This window comes from Apteryx rowi, unplaced genomic scaffold (assembly GCF_003343035.1).
Source record: "Apteryx rowi isolate R43461 unplaced genomic scaffold, aptRow1 scaffold_755, whole genome shotgun sequence".
NCBI classification, from domain to species: domain Eukaryota; kingdom Metazoa; phylum Chordata; class Aves; order Apterygiformes; family Apterygidae; genus Apteryx; species Apteryx rowi.
The window spans coordinates 365,537-384,838 of record NW_020451044.1 but is presented as its reverse complement, the minus strand read 5'-3'; the positions used below and the strand labels follow the sequence as shown (position 1 = coordinate 384,838).

General features: G+C 40.4%; 1 long non-coding RNA gene across 2 annotated transcripts in view; it reads right to left on the bottom strand.

Moving 5' to 3' along the window:
* Positions 1-12,663: 12,663 nt before the first annotated feature.
* LOC112976687 overlaps positions 12,664-19,302 on the bottom strand; it is a 15,057-nt gene continuing 8,418 nt past the window's right edge. The window contains exon 4 of one of the 2 annotated variants that reach the window (XR_003257117.1): positions 12,664-12,861. This is a non-coding gene — a long non-coding RNA (uncharacterized LOC112976687). Of the gene's footprint in view, positions 12,862-16,892; positions 17,145-19,302 lie in introns of those variants that run through there. The other variant, XR_003257115.1, reaches the window with a different exon arrangement.

The window sequence follows — 19,302 nt, the reverse complement described above, 5'->3', positions numbered from 1 at the left end:
AGATCCCCCCTCAGTCTGCTCTTCTCCAGGCTGAAGAGTCCCAGCTCTCACAGCCTCTCCTCATAGGAGAGATGCTCCAGTCCCTTCATCAGTCCCTTCATAGCCTTTCGCTGCGCTCACTCCAGTAGCTCCATGTCTCTCTTGTATTGGGGAGCCCAGCACTGGACACAGCACTCCAGGTGTGGCCTCCCCAGGGCTGAGTAGAGGGGCAGGATCACCTCCCTTGACCTGCTGGCAACACTGTTCAAAGGCATGCACCAGAAAAACAGTGCGAGAACTAACCAGAAATTTCCTGCATTCTGTTTATTAGCATGGCTTATCAGAAGTAGAACAATAAAATGTGAAAGAAGGGTGAAAAATTAAATAGCATCCTTGTGGTAACATGCTGGCAGTTTGTCTTTAAACAAGCTTTGGCTAGAGCCAAGTTCCTCTGTCGGTACATGATTGTATCATTCGCAGTGCTTGTTCTAAGGCTAATGTGTACAGACAACCAGTGACACCAGTGTATATGCTGAAATCCTCCCTGCCTTTATGAGGAGAGGCAGTGACATTTCTTTCACTAAAAGGAACTTGTGCATTCTAATATTTCACAGTTAAACAAAGCCTGAGAAAGGGACTGGCAGTGCTTCATAAGCCTTGCATGAAGGCTTCTAGCTTTGATTTCTCCTCCTTCAGGAAGTGGGAGGATTGAACTGATGGAGACATTTCCACTGACTTTTCTCATAGTGACCTGAGGCATGATTTGCTACAATCTGAGTCCCTGTAAAAAGTAACCAATATAAGTAAATGGTTGTGGCCTGAGTTGCCAAACTGAAGCAGGAGAAAAACAGATTGATATATCATTTTAATATTTAAATACATAATATTAAAATTGATGCTTACCTGTGCTCACAGCCTGGGGGGATACGAATAGTTTGTATCAGCCATTTTAAATATGAATGTTTATCCCCRTATTATCCCTACCTTTCCCCAAGCTGAGATGAAAATCATGAGATGACAAATGTGTACACCTGGTCATCTCAAAAGAAATGGAGCAGGAGTTTCTACAAGAAAGCTCATAAACTGCCACTTTATAGACCTATCAATACACTGCTTTCCACAAAGTTTAATAGACTTGCAAATGGCAGCTCTAATTCATACATGTAATTTGTGATCAGAGTTACACAGCAAGGACAATCAAGGTATTCCTAATGAGAATTAAGAACTATTGACATGCATATCCATCCATACACTAAAATTTTTGCTTTGTATTTATAGCAGAATGGAGTGACTTACCAAAACTGCCTATCCAGAAAGTATCTCATCTTTGACAGAAGCTTACAATAATCTCAGAGGTATGATGGTTATGAAGAGCTGATTTCATGAAAAACTGCCCTATATGACAGATGTTCATTGTTCTCAGTAACAGTGTCTCTCTTTGGCACTAGGAATTACATTTTTACTTTCAGTATTTTTTATTATCTATATCAGAAGCCTTTTTTATCCAGGAAAATATCTACCTGTTACAACTAGGAAAATTCACCATCCATCTTACTAGCACATATTTCGAAAGCAAAAGAATGCACCAGCTTTAAGCAGTTCTACTTCATTTTTCTAATACATGATCCTTGCAGTATTCCCGGTCTTCTGTTGCTGATTTAAACCCATCCTGAGCAACCTCCAAGTGTCAAGATACTGTTAATGTCTTAAAACCTCCCATTTCCCTTGAGTCTTTTCACTTGCCTTATCTGAACTACAGCCTGAGCCTGCAGGGTCCCAGGCTACTCACAGTTCAGACTGCAATGAACTGGAAGCAGCAGTAACAAACTGCATCTATGGGCAGATTTAAGCTACTTTGGACAGGTTTATTTTTAGTTTGCCCATTGCCACCAAAACACTACATATTTTAATATAAGCCACGATAATTTTTAAGCATAGGTAATGTATCTACAGAATCCAAAACACATATCCCTAATCTTCTCCTGGACCAAAGAGGGCAGAATGTGGGAGTTGTTTGGGGTTACAGAACACCGTCCCTTTATAGCCTTTATGCATTGACTTGCAGAAAGCAATTGAATTATAATGGTATGAAAGTATTCATGTTGGAAGGAGTTTTTTTTAAAAAAGCTTGAGGATGAGAGTTAGAATAACATACAGAATGAAAGATTACCTCTTCCACATCCACGTGCCCATTTTGGCCACAGTTTGGGACACAGACTGTTAGTTCCATACATATTACAAATAAATGATTTTAGTGACACTGAGAATTCATTTTAAAGTTTACATTGTGCATTAGTGGAGAACGACCCAAACAGGGCAATATAGACCCATAGTAATTTGAAAGTTTCCCAAAGGCTCTAGAAACTGCAGTCTATTCTTCTGATTCCAGCTTATTCATTAAACAATTACTTCCCCTCAGAAGCCATCAGCAGGTATGTACCTTGACTAGCTAGAAGTGTCATTACATAGAAGTGACACCATTGAGGAGTCCCGGCTACAGCCTTTGCTCCAGCAACAAGCAGATCAATAGTGACCCAGTTGAGGTGTTTTTCATTAAAAACAGTTCTTACTTCTCAGGCTGCTGAAGTTCCATAGTGGGATTTTTGGCAGCATCTTTCTCCCTGATCCCCCTTCACTTGGGGGAGGTTCATTCTTTCTTTTCTCAGCCCCTTCGAGAGGGAGCTTACTTTCTGTATACTTTACTCRCCAAGCAGGCTGTTAGGGAGCAGCAGGAGCAGGCTGCCCCGCCTGGGCAGGTGAGCAGGGAGCCAAGGGGGACAGCAGGCAGGAGCATTGCTCTCACTGCCATGGGCTGCAGTCTACAGTACCTGAACCAGGGAGCAGAGCAGGTCTGAGGAGCATCGCAAAAGCCCCAAGCAATGAGGCAGGTCTGAGGGCAAGCCCAGATCAGCAAGATGCTAGGCTGAGCCCAAACATACCTACAGTACAGCTTAGACAAGGGCCTGGGCTTAAATGCAGTTCCCGGGCCAGTGAGGGGACGGTGCGTGGGTGGAGGCCTCAGATGAGGCTGATCAGGGCAATTAAGGCCTCTTGGTACTGTCAGGCACATTCCAGCAGGCAGGAAAAAAAAAAGGCACAAATAAGATTTTTCTTCTCTAAGTGGAAGTCATATGTTTAACAATGTGAGGGGCTGTAAGAATGTAAGGCTTAAATACAGCACTAAGAGAGCAGAAGCAGATCGGACCAGGATGCCAGGAAAGCTTTGTACAAGGGGGATTTGTTATTTGGACTGTTCCAAGGACACATAGTTATGGAATGGAATGCCTTGGAACAAGAAACCCAAGCTTTTTTTTTTTTTTGCTTTTTTTTTTTTGCATCCTGTTATCTAACACTGGCTTGGATAGACAGACTTAAGCTACCTTTTTCACTACCTAAATTTCTGCAGGTAGCTTTTTTCTCCTCCTTGTTTCATTCTTCCAACACCAGTACATTGTTACCAGTCAGTTTTCAACTCAACTCTGCATATCCTTTATTTGGACACTGCTATTATAAAATAGTGATGTCAGAAAGAGGACAGTCACTGTTATTTAGCACACTAATCTGGGGTGTATTTTAGCTTCCAGTACAGTAAATATTTATTGGACAGTAAATAAAATTCCTTAGTAAGTAGACCTTTGCAAAGAGGAGGATGGAGAAAGATAGAGGAGCCAATCCGAGCTGAGACAAGCATGTCAGTTAAAGTTGTTTAAATGTTTGCRTGCTGTGGGAAAACAGCTCCTTCACCTGATGGATTTCATTGTTGACAAAATGCTTGCATGCTTCTTTAAAGGGACTGTCTTATTCAGAAAGAATGTAAAAATTCTTCTGTATCAAAAGTCCACGATTTCACTGGTCACTGGAAGGTACAAATACATCTCCATATAACACTGTGCTCAAATTAATAGTCTAGAAGTAAAAGAAAGTGGTTACAGATTTCACCAAAACAGCCAGTGATGTGAAGGCAAAGATCATTTTAAAGCATGATGGAGACAACAGTAAATATACAGCATTGCTACCATGTGAAGAAAAGTCACTTAAACTTATTTGAACCCAGAATAGACCCAGCCATTCTCAGGCTAACTTGTTTGTTTTCCATTTGTATTAAAACATGTGCCTGGCAGCAGTGCTGTTCTATGAATCATGGGGAAAAATCCAATGGAAAGAAGTTATCTACATGAAGCCCTTTCTGTTTATAACACTGGCTTTATGATGTAAGTGAAAGAGTGAAACTTTTTTTCTCTCTACTGAGGTAAAGTGAATGTATAAATCTTATCTAAGAAACCTTTTCTATCTACTCTACATAAAAATGAGTAGAGTTTTTGGGCTCCCCAAGAATTTTTTTTTTATGTTCTTCCATTTCCTTTTTTGAAGGTAGGCAGAGATCTTAGCATGTCTGAAGATGTTCTGAGGGAGCTGAAGGAGTGTTCTCGTTTTGGGTATAGTATTGTACAGCTGAGAGCAGAGAATTATGAGTCAGTATTATACTGTATGTCTTCAAAAATAGTCAAAGTTTCACTGATCACTCCATGACAGCTTGCTTTCAGAGTAGACACAGGATATAAACCCGTTGCTGAAGTAGAAGTTAGCTCAGGCTGGGTAAAGTCCATGTGTATTGAAAAAGATCTTTCAGTCAGAAAGGCTTTCCTTTATTTTTTCGAGTTTTATTATTAAAGACAAATAACACAGCAAGCAATCACTGTGGGTATGGGGTTTGGGAGAAGATACCTTTCACGCTGAGTTGAAGTGGAAAGCATTTCTTAACAATGGGTTTACAGCCTATTTAAAGGTCAGAAGAGCAAAGGAGAGTTTAAAAGGGCAGAAAAGTCCCTGAAGGTACAGAAATATATCTGGGATGTTTGGGTCTGAGACTGAATGCGTGTGAGAAAGCTTTGCTTTGGAAGCCAGGCTGTGCGAGCTGCTGTCTGCAATGTACTTCCCGTGGCACCAGTTAATATCTCTGTGAAGATCAGCACTGCTGCTACCACCGCTAATTTTCCACCCTGTTTTTCGCTGCTGGAAGAAGGCTGATTACTGGAGGCGCCAGTGGGATCATAGGGCCTTAGGAATTCACGGTGCCAGAAGGGATGGAAAGGGTCAGACAAGGTGGTAGCCAACAGCTCGTCCTCACATGAGGCTTGAGGCGTTTTCTCTCCCTTGAGAATAGCTGAGCCCTTAGCCTCTGGTAGCCTTGTCATGTGCTCTCTGCAACCGCTTCGCCTAGAGGACGCATTAGTGAGAAGCTCATGGGAACTTTATTTTGTGTGTTTTATTACAGGAAGCTACAGAGCTAATTCAGTCTCCTTTTGCCCAGAGAACGGTAAAATGTTCTGGAATGCCAAACAGGCAATTTTCTGCTTTTCTGTTAGGAGTGTGATGTGATGAGGTAGTAAATGCTAACCTGCTATTTACAGCAAATATGCACTAGCTCTTGTGATACTGTAAATCTATTACTTGTCCCCTGATTCCATATTTCCATTCTGATTTTTGTGAGTCCGCCTCCAGCATGCCCTGTTGTTATTATTCCTTTAATAATTCCTGTTACTCCTGAGAAGCATGTTGTCTGTACTTTGCTCAAGGGACAACACTCACCACTCACTTCTACACTGCTAAAAAACAAATTTTTTCATGCTAGGCAATTTTCAAGGATTGTTGCTCAAGAAGATGCATACTATCCTTTCATTCTTACACAACATTTCTCCCATTTGGGAAAAAGAAACTTTTAATTTTTTTTTTTTGCCAAAACAGAAAGCTCAAGAACATTTACAGAATTAGAGCTTCATTTAATATACTGAGGTATGATCCAGACTACTGAAGTTAATGGAAAGACTTCTGCTGATTTCACTGGCCCTTCACTTAGGACCTGAGACCCCAACTTAGATGCTAGTCACTTCATATACATATATATAATTGCATACACATGATAGATTAGATATTATGATAGAATTGTATACATATGCAATTACCCAAACCTTAGGGTGAGCAGTAGTGCTTATGAGCAATTCAGACTAACACTGCCAGGATGGAAATCACCTACTTATCCACACAGCAAGCAGCAAGAGAAGGAAAAATTAACAATGTCTACTGAATGTGCTTATTTCTGATGTGGAAAGATGAGTTTCAGAATATCAGTGTGGTCTTATTGACATGATTCAGTTCTTGACCCCTGTGGATAGACTGCTAGGAGAGTTGCTAGGACTTATTTTTGTAATTGTCAGGGCCCTGGGGACACTAATAGGCCTTAATGGCCCTGACCAGCTTCACCTGGTGTCTCCACCCCACACCCCCCTGCCCATAGGCCCAGGAGCCTCATTTAAGCTCAGCCCTGGGCCTTCAAGTCCACCTTGAGCTGTGCTGCAGGAGTGCTGCTCTCTGAGCAGTGCTTGGCTAGAGCCCTGGTTACTTGTTACCTGTTGCTTGACTTCCTGGTTTGACCTTGGTCCTGCCTCATCACTGCAGACCTGCTGGGCAGTCCTTGGGCTCATCCTGGCCTGTCAGTTGACTGCTTGGCTTGATTTGGACTTGCTTTGTTGCTATGGACTCTTCTGGAGATCTGGACTCTTGGATGAATCTGGCTACTGCCCTTGAGGCTGCCTTGCTCGGGGGTGGTGGGATGGGGCTGTGGCTGGCCCCTGCCCTGCCAGCAGTGCTGCTCTGCTCTGCTCCCTGTCGTTAAGGAGCATCTGCCCTTGCTGTGCCCTGGCAATAAAACATCTGACCTTAGGTGAGAGAGAGAAAAGGCAATGCATGTTTTGACTTCAGTTGGACCTGTAGCATCAGCATGATTTCTAAAATACTTGTGTGTTAATTTTGTAATTCAAGTTATGTAAGGATACTTCTACAAGCTGATAGTTTTCTTCTAATTTATACAGTTAACGGCATACTGAGATAACGTGCAAACCAGCTAACTGAAGCTAATATGAATGGCTTTTAGAAGAAATCAAGCTCTCAATTCTCCTATGCTGTTTCTGTGGCTTAAAATATAACAGTAGTCTGCTATATCTCACTTTCTGGGAATAGTCTGCAGTAATCTGTGGCTTCCTGGAATCCCTTAGAGCAAGTTTCCTATGCTGTTTCTTCCATGTAGCTTTCTTTTGGTTTCCATGAAATATCTTTGTCCAGTCTTAATCAGACTGCAAACAATAAAATATTAAGCATGAGATAAAAAGCAAAGCAAAAAAAACCTAATGTGTGCTGTGACATGCTAAGGAGCTGTTCCCTTTTTTGTTTGGAGTTTCTAGCTAAATGCATTCCCTAGTTGGAAGCCTAAACTTGCTGCATAAATCTGTTCTATCTTGCTCCTGTTGTTACAAAATGTCTGTTTCGTCCATGTGTGATTTGTAGCTAGGTATCCTTTTATTTTTACTTTTGTATGGGTTATTTAGTCAGTAAACTGCACCTCAACTCTTAAACCTGCCAATGGCCCTTGTCTGAGGGAATCAGTAGAGCTGGTAGGGGTTAGGCCTTTAAATAAGGCTGAGTCGTTTAACAGAGTTTGCTCAGAGGAGGGCTGGAGGTGAAAGAATGCATTATCAAAGTCTTCTGTAATCTGTATTTATCCTAATAGGTTGTCTAGTCATGAAATATGATTCCAAAGCTGTGGGCCATGGTCAAATCTCTGGGAATGACAGGAAACAAGGGAGTGAAGACCACTGGTGTGAGTGGGGAAAAAATGTGACTTTTTATTTATTTTTTTAAAGCAGTGTTTATGGGGGCTATGTGATAAGGTCTGTTAGGTAAGGAAGATTTGATGCTTTTCTAAGCTGGAATGCAATGGATTACTGTCTCTGCAGGACCTAATGAGTTGATCTCTGAAGAGAGGTAAAGCCTGAATTACACAGGGAATTTCTTGGTTGTGAAACCTTTTACTTGCTAGGCCTAAAGGGTGGCTGGAAAAAAGATTTGTTTCCTTCCTTCCATGTATGCTATCGCATGCAGCCTTGGATACAGTTATTTCCTTTGCTTTTGGAGCCCTGATGGACTAATTTGGCCTCTTGAGCACAGAGTCATAAAACAACCTGAGATGCCTGTGCAGTTTTGTCCTGGCTGCGGTAGGTTCAGTATGACCAATAGCCCAACTAGTGTAGGGTTTTTGTAGATGTCTGAGATCAAAAAGTTAAAAATATTTAAATTCTGCCCTTTAAAACTTTCAGCAGAGTCTACTAGACTGTATTTTTTGCCTTCTACTCAGTTATATATGACAAATTGGTTCCCTCCGCTTTCTGCATGCGTGTGTGTCTGAATCGAGGCTGACTGGAGGAAGAGGCTTGGGCATGTAAGCAGTCTTCCAGTTTCACTGTGGCATCATTGTCACTTCAAAATGACCCTGTCAAACTTTTGAGTACCATCTGTACAGATGCATTATTCCAGCCTGGGCATCTGGGATTGTTACAGATGTAAGCTGATATGTTAAAAACAAAGTTTTGTTTCTGTGGCAATTCTAAAGATAGGTATAAGTTGACTAATAAAGAGGTTGGAGCTACAAGGCAAACTGGATGGGTGCTTCCTGGCTTAAGGAAGGTGAAAACAAGTTTAACTCTTTAAAGGATGGATTTGATCCTGATTCTAATAGACTGTGTCAACCACTGATTGTGTTGACACAACTGAGAGCAGAGTGGGGGTAGGATGAGCAACCAGTGACAGGGAAGGTGGACAAGGGCCTTAGCTGTTCTTGCTGCTGATAGTTTGCRTCATCAACTGTGTCCTGAGAGTCCTTTCCTTAATTACGGCATGGCTTTGTGGGTTAGGCAGTGGAAAGCGGTCTATGGAACTGATCTTTGTGTTGAGATTTTAAGACTGAAGTGGTACAAACCTGTGCAATGAGATTAAACTCCCTGAACAAACACAAAGGTGATGGTAAGATTGCTTCCCCTCTGTGCAAGGGGGATTCTTCACTTTAATTGCAATGCTGAGTCAATTTTTAAATATAAACATTTAATTAAAAAAAATTACTCTGAGTATTTCTTGAATTTGTTTTTGATAGGCTTATAGTACAGGATTAAATACAGAGTGTGAAATAGGCTTTGACACTCTCCTGGAATTGTGTATTTGTGATATCACTTGCATGTCAGCTTAACTGGTTCTGAGTCTTTTGTTGAGTGTGCCTCTTTAAATATGTATTTATTTCAGATCTCTGGCTGGCTGTGGGCATCTTGCTTACATACCCTATAGAGCTGTCAGCGTGGGAACTCCTAGTAGAAGTTGAAATCATGCCTTAAGTAACAGAAATTGTATTACAACAACATCGAGTTATCTGTTGCACTATACAATGTTTACATACATTCAGTGAGACTGACTCTTCCTTTCTATGTTAACAATTCCACTGTTTTTTAAAGCAATACTAAGCAGCTATTTTGAAAAAGTTTCCATTTCCCTGGTGTTACCATTTTGGTAATACAGAGCTGTTTCCTGATAGAAAACTTGGAAGTGTGAAGTGTTAGAAACCTGAAACTTTTGCCCATGTTTCTGACTAGGAATGTCTAATGGCAAGCCATTAAGTTCACTTTTAGGCCATCTTCTTACCCTTGCAGATATTATGGATTTCAGTAGAATCTGTACATGGAGAACCACTGAAAAAAATAATTTAATAATCCTTGAAATTAGGGCTTCATGATTTTAAGTCACCTAGCTGGGACTATACCAGTCTTTAACTGGTTTTATGCATTTATTAATGATACAAAGCAAAACATTTCTGGTAGCTGAGAAGAAAAAGATGGAGCCAATCCTGAAAAGGTACTGTAATGTAAAACATACATTTCTAATACATTGCCTTAGTAGCTGTTCTAAACTGATTAGATATCTTTTGAGTAGTTTCTGGTATGTATTTTTGGAAATCAGAACAGTAGGCCTAGCTGCTGTGTATAAACCATTAATATCACTTAAAAATGGACAATTTATCAAAGGACTGGAATGCTATATAGTTTCCATAAGCTCTAAAACTTCCAGGAGAGGAAAATAGGTGTGGTAGATGGAATGGAAAAATGTGTGTGGTTTTTTTTTTGCTGCAGTGCTCTTGCCCTCCCTGCAGAGCATAGCTTTTAAGTGGTGAATTTCACACTGCTGATTTCTTCTGAAACCAAGATAGTTAGGGTTTTTTCTTTTCCTTGTCTCAAAGTAAAATCTCATTAAACATGTCAAATTCTAAACTCAGATATGCTGCTGGTGCACAATGCCTGCTAATATGTTAGTTGTATAATAATGCCCTGTAAGTGAAAGATGTTTCCTGTTTATTGTGCCTTTCCCTCTGCCTTCTGCAAGAGCAGCTGTGTTCAGATTGCATGCAGGCAGTGTTAGAGGCACACTGCTATTTTAAAGAGTTTGCTGATGTTTTCTGTTCTGTTGGTTTCCTTTTGTTGAAAAGGAGTTACTTAATCTCAAAATGTACATTTGTACCCCACATATGGGAAGAAACATATGTATTTCTGTATCTCAAGGCAGAACAAATCTACAAAATATGCCTGAATGAAAACTTCTGATCAAAATACCAATATAAATCACAATGGCATATGTTTGAGTACTGTTTAAAAAAATAAAAAACTTCTTGGTGTTTCATAAGGCAGATTTTACCCTAGCTTTTTTTTGGCTTACACTTATGCTGCATGGATTGGAATTGAGTGTATTATTCATCTTATAGTTACTGGGCTAAAACCTGCACTGTCTCATGATCTCAGTGAGGGAAGGTGTGCCAGCACAGGACTTCATCCATCAGCTGGAGCCTATAGCTGGGTTACCTCAGAAGCAGTCCCCTACATAATACCTTTTGTTCAGAAAGGGCTTCATAAATATATAGAACCACCTTCTGTTTTCGCACCAGCTACTATTTAGCTCTTTTGGCTGCAGTGGAGCAGTTTCTGATCAAGCTGGGCTAAGTATACCACTTCCATAATATTTATGTGCATCTGTAATGCCAACAATACTGACCTGAGAGCCATCAGCTTGTTGGACGTTATTGTTTTGCTAATTCCTCAGAGGACAGGCTGTAACAGTCAAACCTGAATTTGACCATGATACTATATCTGAATTTCTCTTGTAGCTGGACTTAAAATGTCTTTAATGTTGTTCAGTTGCTAATGTTGCTCAGAAGCTCAGACTTGACTTTCCACAAGATGGCACTTCAAGTATCCCAATGGATTTTTTGTCTAATACTGACTAACAGGAAAGCATACAGCTTTATCAGGATCACATTTCACTCCTAATGTTTGTAATATTGTCTTTGATTTCCAGTATTTTGAGTGAAGACTGTAGCATCAGAACAGATACCCATATCACTAAATACAGACCCTTGCTTTTCAATGCAATTGCATCATGTAATCTTATTCAAATTCTCACACTTCACCTTAATGCTTAAGTTTGTTTTCCTTGGACCTCTCCATCTAAATGTGGCTAGCTCAGTCCTGTTTCACTTGTGAAGCTGTATGAGATCACAGCCTGTGGTGGTATGGCTGCAGGCCACTTAATACAGAAATGTGGCCAGAAGACTTTTTAGTGTCTCAGCTGGAGTTCACAAGGACCATACTCAGTTCAGAGACATGATAATGAAATACCCACAGGAAATGAGGCAGTGTCTTTATGAAGAGTAGCATATCTTTCTGATTCAATACAAATGTAACTCTATATAACTTAAAACCCTCAAGAAACCATGAAAATGAATTACAGAATGTTTTGTTTCCATTCTGGTGTTCGTATAGCAAATGCTGGGCTTTTCAGATTACTCAGCTAGAGTCATGAAGTGTATTTCCATATTTGGAAAAGATGGCCTCTAATTAATCAGTAAAAGTCAGATGTTAATCATTATAGGTCTATAGATATGATTCATTTAACTTTTGTACTATGTTTTGAAGCTGTAAAAGGGATTGCAGTCTAATTCTAAACACTGTACAAACCTGAACTGAAAAGTCTTCCCTGCCTGTGCAATATAACTACAATCGGAAGACAGGAAGCTCAAGTGACTTATCAAATGTCACTCRAGTCTGTGATAACCCAAATATCTTAGTTGATTTTCCATCTATTAGGTCATGCTCTTGTTTACCAGCAGTGTAAACTCTGGGTTCCAGATAGATGATTTCTTCTGTTATTCCTATGCATCTTTCCTACCTTTCATGAGAAAAATATCGGGAAATAACTCTTATTTTCATGCTAGAGTGAGTGTGTCAAGACAGACCTTCTAAATCTTTCTGCCCATTGCTTTTAAAATCAGGTTCTTCTGGAATCATGCTAGGAAGCATTGCTTTTCAAGTAGCTGAATCTGAGTTTAAATTAACATTAATATCTGGGTATAGCTGAAAACTGCTCTGAGACACAGCACAGACAGAAGTAAAGCTCCTGTTACTGTAAGCTGACTACAGTACCACCATAGTTTGCCAAACATGATGTTTTCAGAGTGCTGAGCAGTGAATACAGGGTATCCAAGGAGCCAGAACAAGCTGTGTAATTGAGTTTATCAGTGATAAGCATGAAAGGCTTTTTTTACCCTCTTTTGGGACTAATCACTTACTGTTGATCTTGCTGGGGATGCAAAAGTCAGTAAGAAATCATGTCCCTGCACAGACCATGTGCCAATGCTTTCTGAGCTAATAGTTCACTATTTTAGGAAGCTGGATGCTTATGCAAAGTAACAGGTTTCTGGTTTCTCAGGGACTGAGTCTTGAACTTTCACTAGGGTCTCATAGGGGCTTGCTCAGTTTGGATACTTTCTTTTAGTTCAATTATCCACAGATTTGAGTCTTTGTTATTCTTTAAGTATATGGTACAAAGTAATAAAACTGTTAACTGGGAAGTGAGAGGAATGTGATCCTGAGCCTGTACGTGCTGTTGTCTTGAYTGAGTTCAATACTTCTTGCAACTGAGCTTCATATGTGAGTCTTCTTGAACAGGTTCTTCTGCCACCTAAATAGTAGGAAATAGCTTGTAGTTATTCATCCATGACAAGGAAGCTTCCATCTGCCCATTCCTGGTTTGATCAGTGTATATGAGGTGCAAGTAAAAATCTGGTTTTTAATATACAATGGATTTTTCTGAGACTAGATTTTCTGAGATACTAAAATGACCTGAGTGGGGCAGTTGGCATAAAGGTAGGAGTAAAGTGAACTGGCTGGCATGCTAAGAGCATGAGTCAGGAAGGAGGAAGTCAGGAGACAAGTGATTGGTGTGGGTGAGGTCAGCAAGCTGGCTTTGTCAGCATGAGTGGGACTGATTTAAAACCCCAGAGCTGAAAAGTTAAAAATGTACCTGTTAGTCTAGAACTGGCACTTCAGGAATGTCTGTCCATCTCTAAGGGGCTAAAAATGAGAAGGTGCTGGATTGTAGGAACTAAAGCCCATCTGTGCTGCTGCTGGCAACAGTTAGGGCTTTGAAAGAGCAGCTGAAGGTGCTTTGAAAGCAAGCAAGATGCTTCTGAACTCTTGGTTTTACGTAAATGGAAGCAGCAGGCAGTGACCTGCAACACAGACTTGTATTCAGATCAAGTCTGAATTATTTGCATAGGCTACTGATGAGCCAGGGAAGAAAGGACTTACAGGTGTGACTAAGTAGCTGCAACTATAAATCCAACTGCAAGCAGATTAAATAAAAACAAACAGATTCTAGAAACCTTATTATCCGAGTGCTTAGCATAAACATTTAATGCTTGTGAATTGATTGCATCAGATAGGGTGGAATTAAATATCTTTTGTAGTGGTTGTCTGCAAGACAGGCTAGAAGTGCATCCCTAAGAAAAGGAAAAACTGGCATCCTGTAGAGCCATAGGCTACCCTGCCTTTTTTGGCTGGTTTGCATTATTATGTTCTGCCTACATACAAGAACTGGAAGACATGCTTGTCTGGGCTTCCTTTGACAGGAGTAGGATGGAAGGAGATTGGTCCAGCTCAAAGCTCTATAAGACTTACATATTTCTAATTTAATATTTACCTTTTTCCATACTGGGGGGGAAACAAATGTTTTTTTCTAAGTAGATGAAGGCCTACTAGAAAGAGAGCAATCTGATCTTTAACTTGATTAATCTTCTTTGTCAGGTCTCTTCTTAGGCTTTGAGATTACTGCCTTGGTGCTGTATGAAAAACTGTACCTTTTTCCTATATTACAAAAACATCATTATACATCAATTATATAGAAATGCTGTTCCAAACGCCCTTGAAATTTAATGGAAGGCTTACCTTTGCTTCAACAGGCCTTTCCATTTAATGTGGTGTGATTTGGATCGAACTCTTAAATAAACACAGAAGATGCTCCAAAAGTGAGTTTTTTAGGAATGTTGACAGGCCCCTTCTCCCAACAGCCTTATTCCTGTTTGTGTTTCAGACAAGGAGGCTGAAGGGGTAATTAATATGTATGAGCTGCATTTACAAGCTGAAAAATGTTTGTGTTTTACCCTCTAAACAGACTGACTACCTTGCTGAACTTTAAGCAGAATAAAACCAGGAGGAAAACAATCCTAGCTTTCATGAAAAGTGTACTTGTGGAAGCAAGGGAATAGCTGGCTAAGGCTGTATGCAATCATCATACAGCACAGCTATCATATAGTATCACGGCTACCAAATGCCCTTTCAGCCCTCTGATACTCATCTACTCAGCCAGAAAGAACTCCTTCATGATATATAAAAGAAACTATAAACTTGAAATTCAGGCTTGTTTTAATGTGTTGCTCAGACACTTTGCAGATTTTGAACCTCTCTCAAAACAACTTTGTTTAGTGGTTGAAATAAGCAAAACAGCCACGTTTTTGCTGTTAAGTTAAATGGATGTGGGGGACCTGCTATCTTCCCATCAGGTCGCTTCCTCAGTAGGCAAGGCATCTCTGGAGACATGTGCTAGTGTCATTAAACCTGTATATTATTTCCCCAGTTTTTAAAGTAATTCTGCGGTGAGCAATGTCCTGTAGAGCAGGGTATGTAATGTGACACCTCTCCCCACCAGTTGAAGCTGGTGGCTGCTGCAAATAAGCTGCCTCCAAGGAGCTGTTAGACCTAATCAGCTCGAGCTGGACTTACTTCCCTTGAGGGCTCTTGCTCTCCCTCTACCAGCAGTAATTAGTGAAACTGCCTTCTTGTGTTGGGCACATGCTCATGCTGCATCAAGCATTTCAGCAGCTTGCAGCTGAGTCTCTCTGCTCTGGTCCAGTGAATATGCTAGTATTATTCCCAAAGTGGTATTGGGCAATTGATTTCCAAAGACTTTGGCAGAATCCTTAAAGGATTGGACTCAATATTAAGCAGAGGAGGCTTGGCATGAAGTTCTGCCTGACTCAGTTCTTGTTTCCCAACAGTCCCAAATGCAAGCTCTTTGCTTACACTGACATGTTGCTTTTGATGAGCTTATACCTGCACCAAGGCAAGAAGCCTTTTGCAAGTTTTAGAGATGTCTTGCTTCTTGGCTGAAGAAATAAGGAACAGAAAGAGAAAAAATTGCTGGTGAGTTTCAGTAAGGATTTTTGTGGGGGGGGGATCCTTGAAGACAGCATAGTTGCAATGTATGAGTCATTTGAAATACAACATGAATTTGATGGTAAAGTCCCCATCCCCTCCCCACTAAATTAAGTTAATTATTATTTCCAGAAGATTAGGAACAGTGGGGGGGGAGAAATAGATGTTTAACAAGATGACCTTCCAAAGTTCATGGAAGTCATTTCTCAATAAAGGCTAAAGATAAGATCAGAGCATGTGGGACAAACAGGCCTCCAGAATAAATGCAGCATACAAATAGTTTAAACAAGACAGATTTCAACAAGCTTGCTTTGATAAGCTGTTTGTCTTAGCTATTCACATATATTTTAGGAGACAAATGCCTGTATATTGGACAAATATACAGAAGTTTTGGTAGAGAATGCCTTAGAGAATTGCCACATCCTGGAGAGGTGTGGAACTGAAAAATAAATTATAGATAAAGATGCAGGAATAGCTAAGTCACTGATCCTATATTGGCCTATTACAGAGGCATCGTGGGGTTGTCTGGAAAGGATGAACAACGCAAGCTATAATCTGTCCTGGTGATGCTGAAGGGTTTAGCAATAGTGCAGCAGAACAGATACCTGTTTAAAACAGAACATGCCTGAACAGTGCTCGGGTATGTCACAGGATGCTGCATGGCTGAGGAGGCTGCAGAGGCATCTTGGAGGGTTTAAAAAAACAGACTGTAGATGTGAATCTATTTCTGGTGGATYATATTCTATAACTAAAAATAAGCAGAGATTGCAAATAACTATAAAAAGTCACAATCTAGTCTATTAGAAAATTTTAACAGTTCTTTAATGAGATGCTCTGTATTTGTGATTAGGCACAAAGCGTATGACATTGTTCTCCTAGCACAACAAAAAATCTGGATAATTTTGTGCAAGAATGACCCAGGGGCTGAAGTGCAGGCCAGGAGATCCAGGTTCACTCCCTGGCTCTGTTGCAATAATCACTGAGCAAATTATCTAATCTCCCTACTTTTTTGTGTCCCTAAATGATTGAAAGTTTCTTTGACACCCAGTCACACCTGTGGGATACTTCTATTACAAAGACTCACACCATCTTAAGACTTGAACTTTTCCTTGTATTGTGAAATTCTCCTACTGTTTTGTCTGAGGATTTCTATTGCATGCCAATTTGTGTGCCACTCATTTATTTGATCAGACTTACTCTTTTCTACTACACTTCCGTGTATTTGTGATGAACTGCTGTGCAATGTTTGAGTGCACTCTCAGGATAGAGCTTAGTAATGACATTTGTTTTTAATGATGTTCTGAGGCTAATATCAGTACTATGAGCAGAACAAGTTTGTTTTTTCCCAAATGGCAGAAAAAGGAGAAAAAGATCAAGCCTTTATATTGAATGCACTTTACTATCAAGGTACGGAAAGGATCCTAAAGCTAAGTGGTACTCATCCTGTAGCAATGTTTTGGGGAAAATTAAAGCATGATTTTTTCAAAGATTTTCTTTTGTAATCTTTATTAGTAACATTGAAAAACTTCATAAAATCAAAGAATATGATATGCTTGCATGATTCTATAGACACATGTAGCTTGGATGATTCCACTAAAGCTGCTCTTGTCTYGTCCTCTAAGATCGTTGACCACTGTAGCATTTGACCTGAAGTGTGAAGCTCTGATTCAGCAATGAATTTAAGGATATGCTTAGTCTTGAGCATTGTAACCGGTCTTTTCCTCAGCAGAAGTACTTGATCACATGCCTACTCTGAAAAAGTACAAGTGCTTCTTTGAAAACACATGCTTAAATTCAAATCAAAATCCATAAAACAAAAGGAAAGTAAATCAAGATAATTTTTCAAGACTGGTAGTGGTAGTTCTTGTTATCTTGCAGTTCTTGCGTGAACTGCGTTTTTTTAATTTCACAAAACAGTTGTGCTCATAACAGCAATTTTTATTCACAAGCTGAATCAAACAATTAGTGTCAGGTGTACTCATGTTTCTGGTACTGTTTTTGGTAGGCAAAATGAGAAAAATTTCCCTTTGGAATGGAGTGAAATGCGTTGCCTCCTTGATTTTAAACCTTTTAAATTTAAGTTTTAGCATCTTTTAAAAATCACACAAAGTAATAAAATGTTTTTTTAGTGTTAAAATACAATATTTAGAGACTCCTGAAATTTTTACAAACTTCTCACTGAATTTATAAATAGGTCTCTCCTGACAGTGGGGGGGAGGAAGGGAAGGTATTTGTCCAGAAATTCTCTTTGCTCTGTGGAGTCGTAATCCTTTTCCACTACAAATAAAAAGCCTCTGGTGAAACTTTAAGTCCCAACTGATGTTTTGAGATGCATTTTGCAGTGGCAGTCAGCATGCTGGTGTGATTCTGGGCCAGGAGCTGAATTCCTAAATGCTGCAGAAACTGCTGATGTGCAACTTGATTTTCCAAGGCACTGACTTTACAGTGCACTGTTATGCTGGACACCAGACAGACATCTAGGAATTATGGCTTCTGTTTCAGTTTGCCATATCCAGGGATGTCAACAAGTGTGTTGACCAAAGCCACAAGGCTTACTGGTGCTGCTGAGGCATTTATGTGTCTGTCTATATGTCTAGCTTTTCCATGTTCACAAGTTGAAAAGCTTTTAACAAAGCTCAGTGCGCTCTATAGGGGTAAGAAAAGGATAGGGAAAGACTGCAGGGAGAGAAGAAAGAGGTGAGATAGTGGATGGAGAGTGGCGTTGTGCCATATCAGTGAGTTAGTGGTATGCTGGGATCATCTGCCTGAAATGGAGAAGCAAAACTCAAAGGTCATCAGAGTGTGTTGCTTTTCTAGCAAGGCTGCATGCAAAAGGGGATTTCACACTGCAGTGTGGGCAGCAGAAAAGTGCAAGATTTAGCTCATAAGATAGCCTCTCCCAGGCTCAACTGCTTTGGCTGTGCTTCCCCATTGCAACAAGGGTAGGGAATACTTAGAGGTCCTGGTGTGTTACCTAGCTGCTGCTTAACATCCCTTTTCTCCATTGCAGATCAGCTCAGGGTTCAGTACGCTCATGGGCTGGGCATGTGCTTTGTCTCTCAAGTATGCATAAATAACAGCCACTCCTGAGGCAAACCCAAGAGTGACCTTGCATAAGCTCTTCATGTATGCTTTTTTCCAGGTGAGAGAATAAGAGCAGATCAAGATCAGGCCAGAGGATGGAGTGCAATGTGAGTGCTGTGTGCTTTGGTACTATGCTTAGCTAAAGCCACCTCCCTGCTGAGGTATAAGGTGAGAGTATGCTTCCTCCCACACACTCACCCTTCAGTTATTYGGTTGAGGTTTCTGTGTAATTATCCACGAAGCCTCCAAAACTTTTCACTGTGTTCTTATCAGGCATTTGGGTGACTGCATTGGTTTGAAGAGCAAGCTGTACAGCGCTTCTGCACTGTCATGTTAGTTCACGCTTTTGCACAATTCCTATGTGTTGTGTCACACTGGCATAAACCTAGGCAAGGAAGATCTATTAGTGTAGGGCCTAGCTTGAACTTGATCTAAGGTCATGATAAATAGTCCTGTGAAAAGATCAGCTTGGTGCTCACTGCTGATAAAGTAAATCAAGTGCTAGTTGTTGCTGGGAAAGGATGGAGACCAAAAGAGAAGGCTGCTGCATAAACCTGGGGGTCAGCCATGCTTAAAGTACAGGATGATGTGCTGTTTCTGTCATGTCAGGATATAAGACACCTGGAGAAGGTCTAGAAGAGGCAAACCAGGCTCAAAGGGTATGGAACAGCTTCTGTATTGGGAACAAGTCAGAAAACTGAGTATAACAGAAGTCTCCATAACTGAGTGGTGTGGAGAAGGATAAGTTGTGTACTCCATCCAACACAAGGACTAGGGACCCACCATGAAATTACTAGGGACCCACCATGAAATTACTAGGGACCCA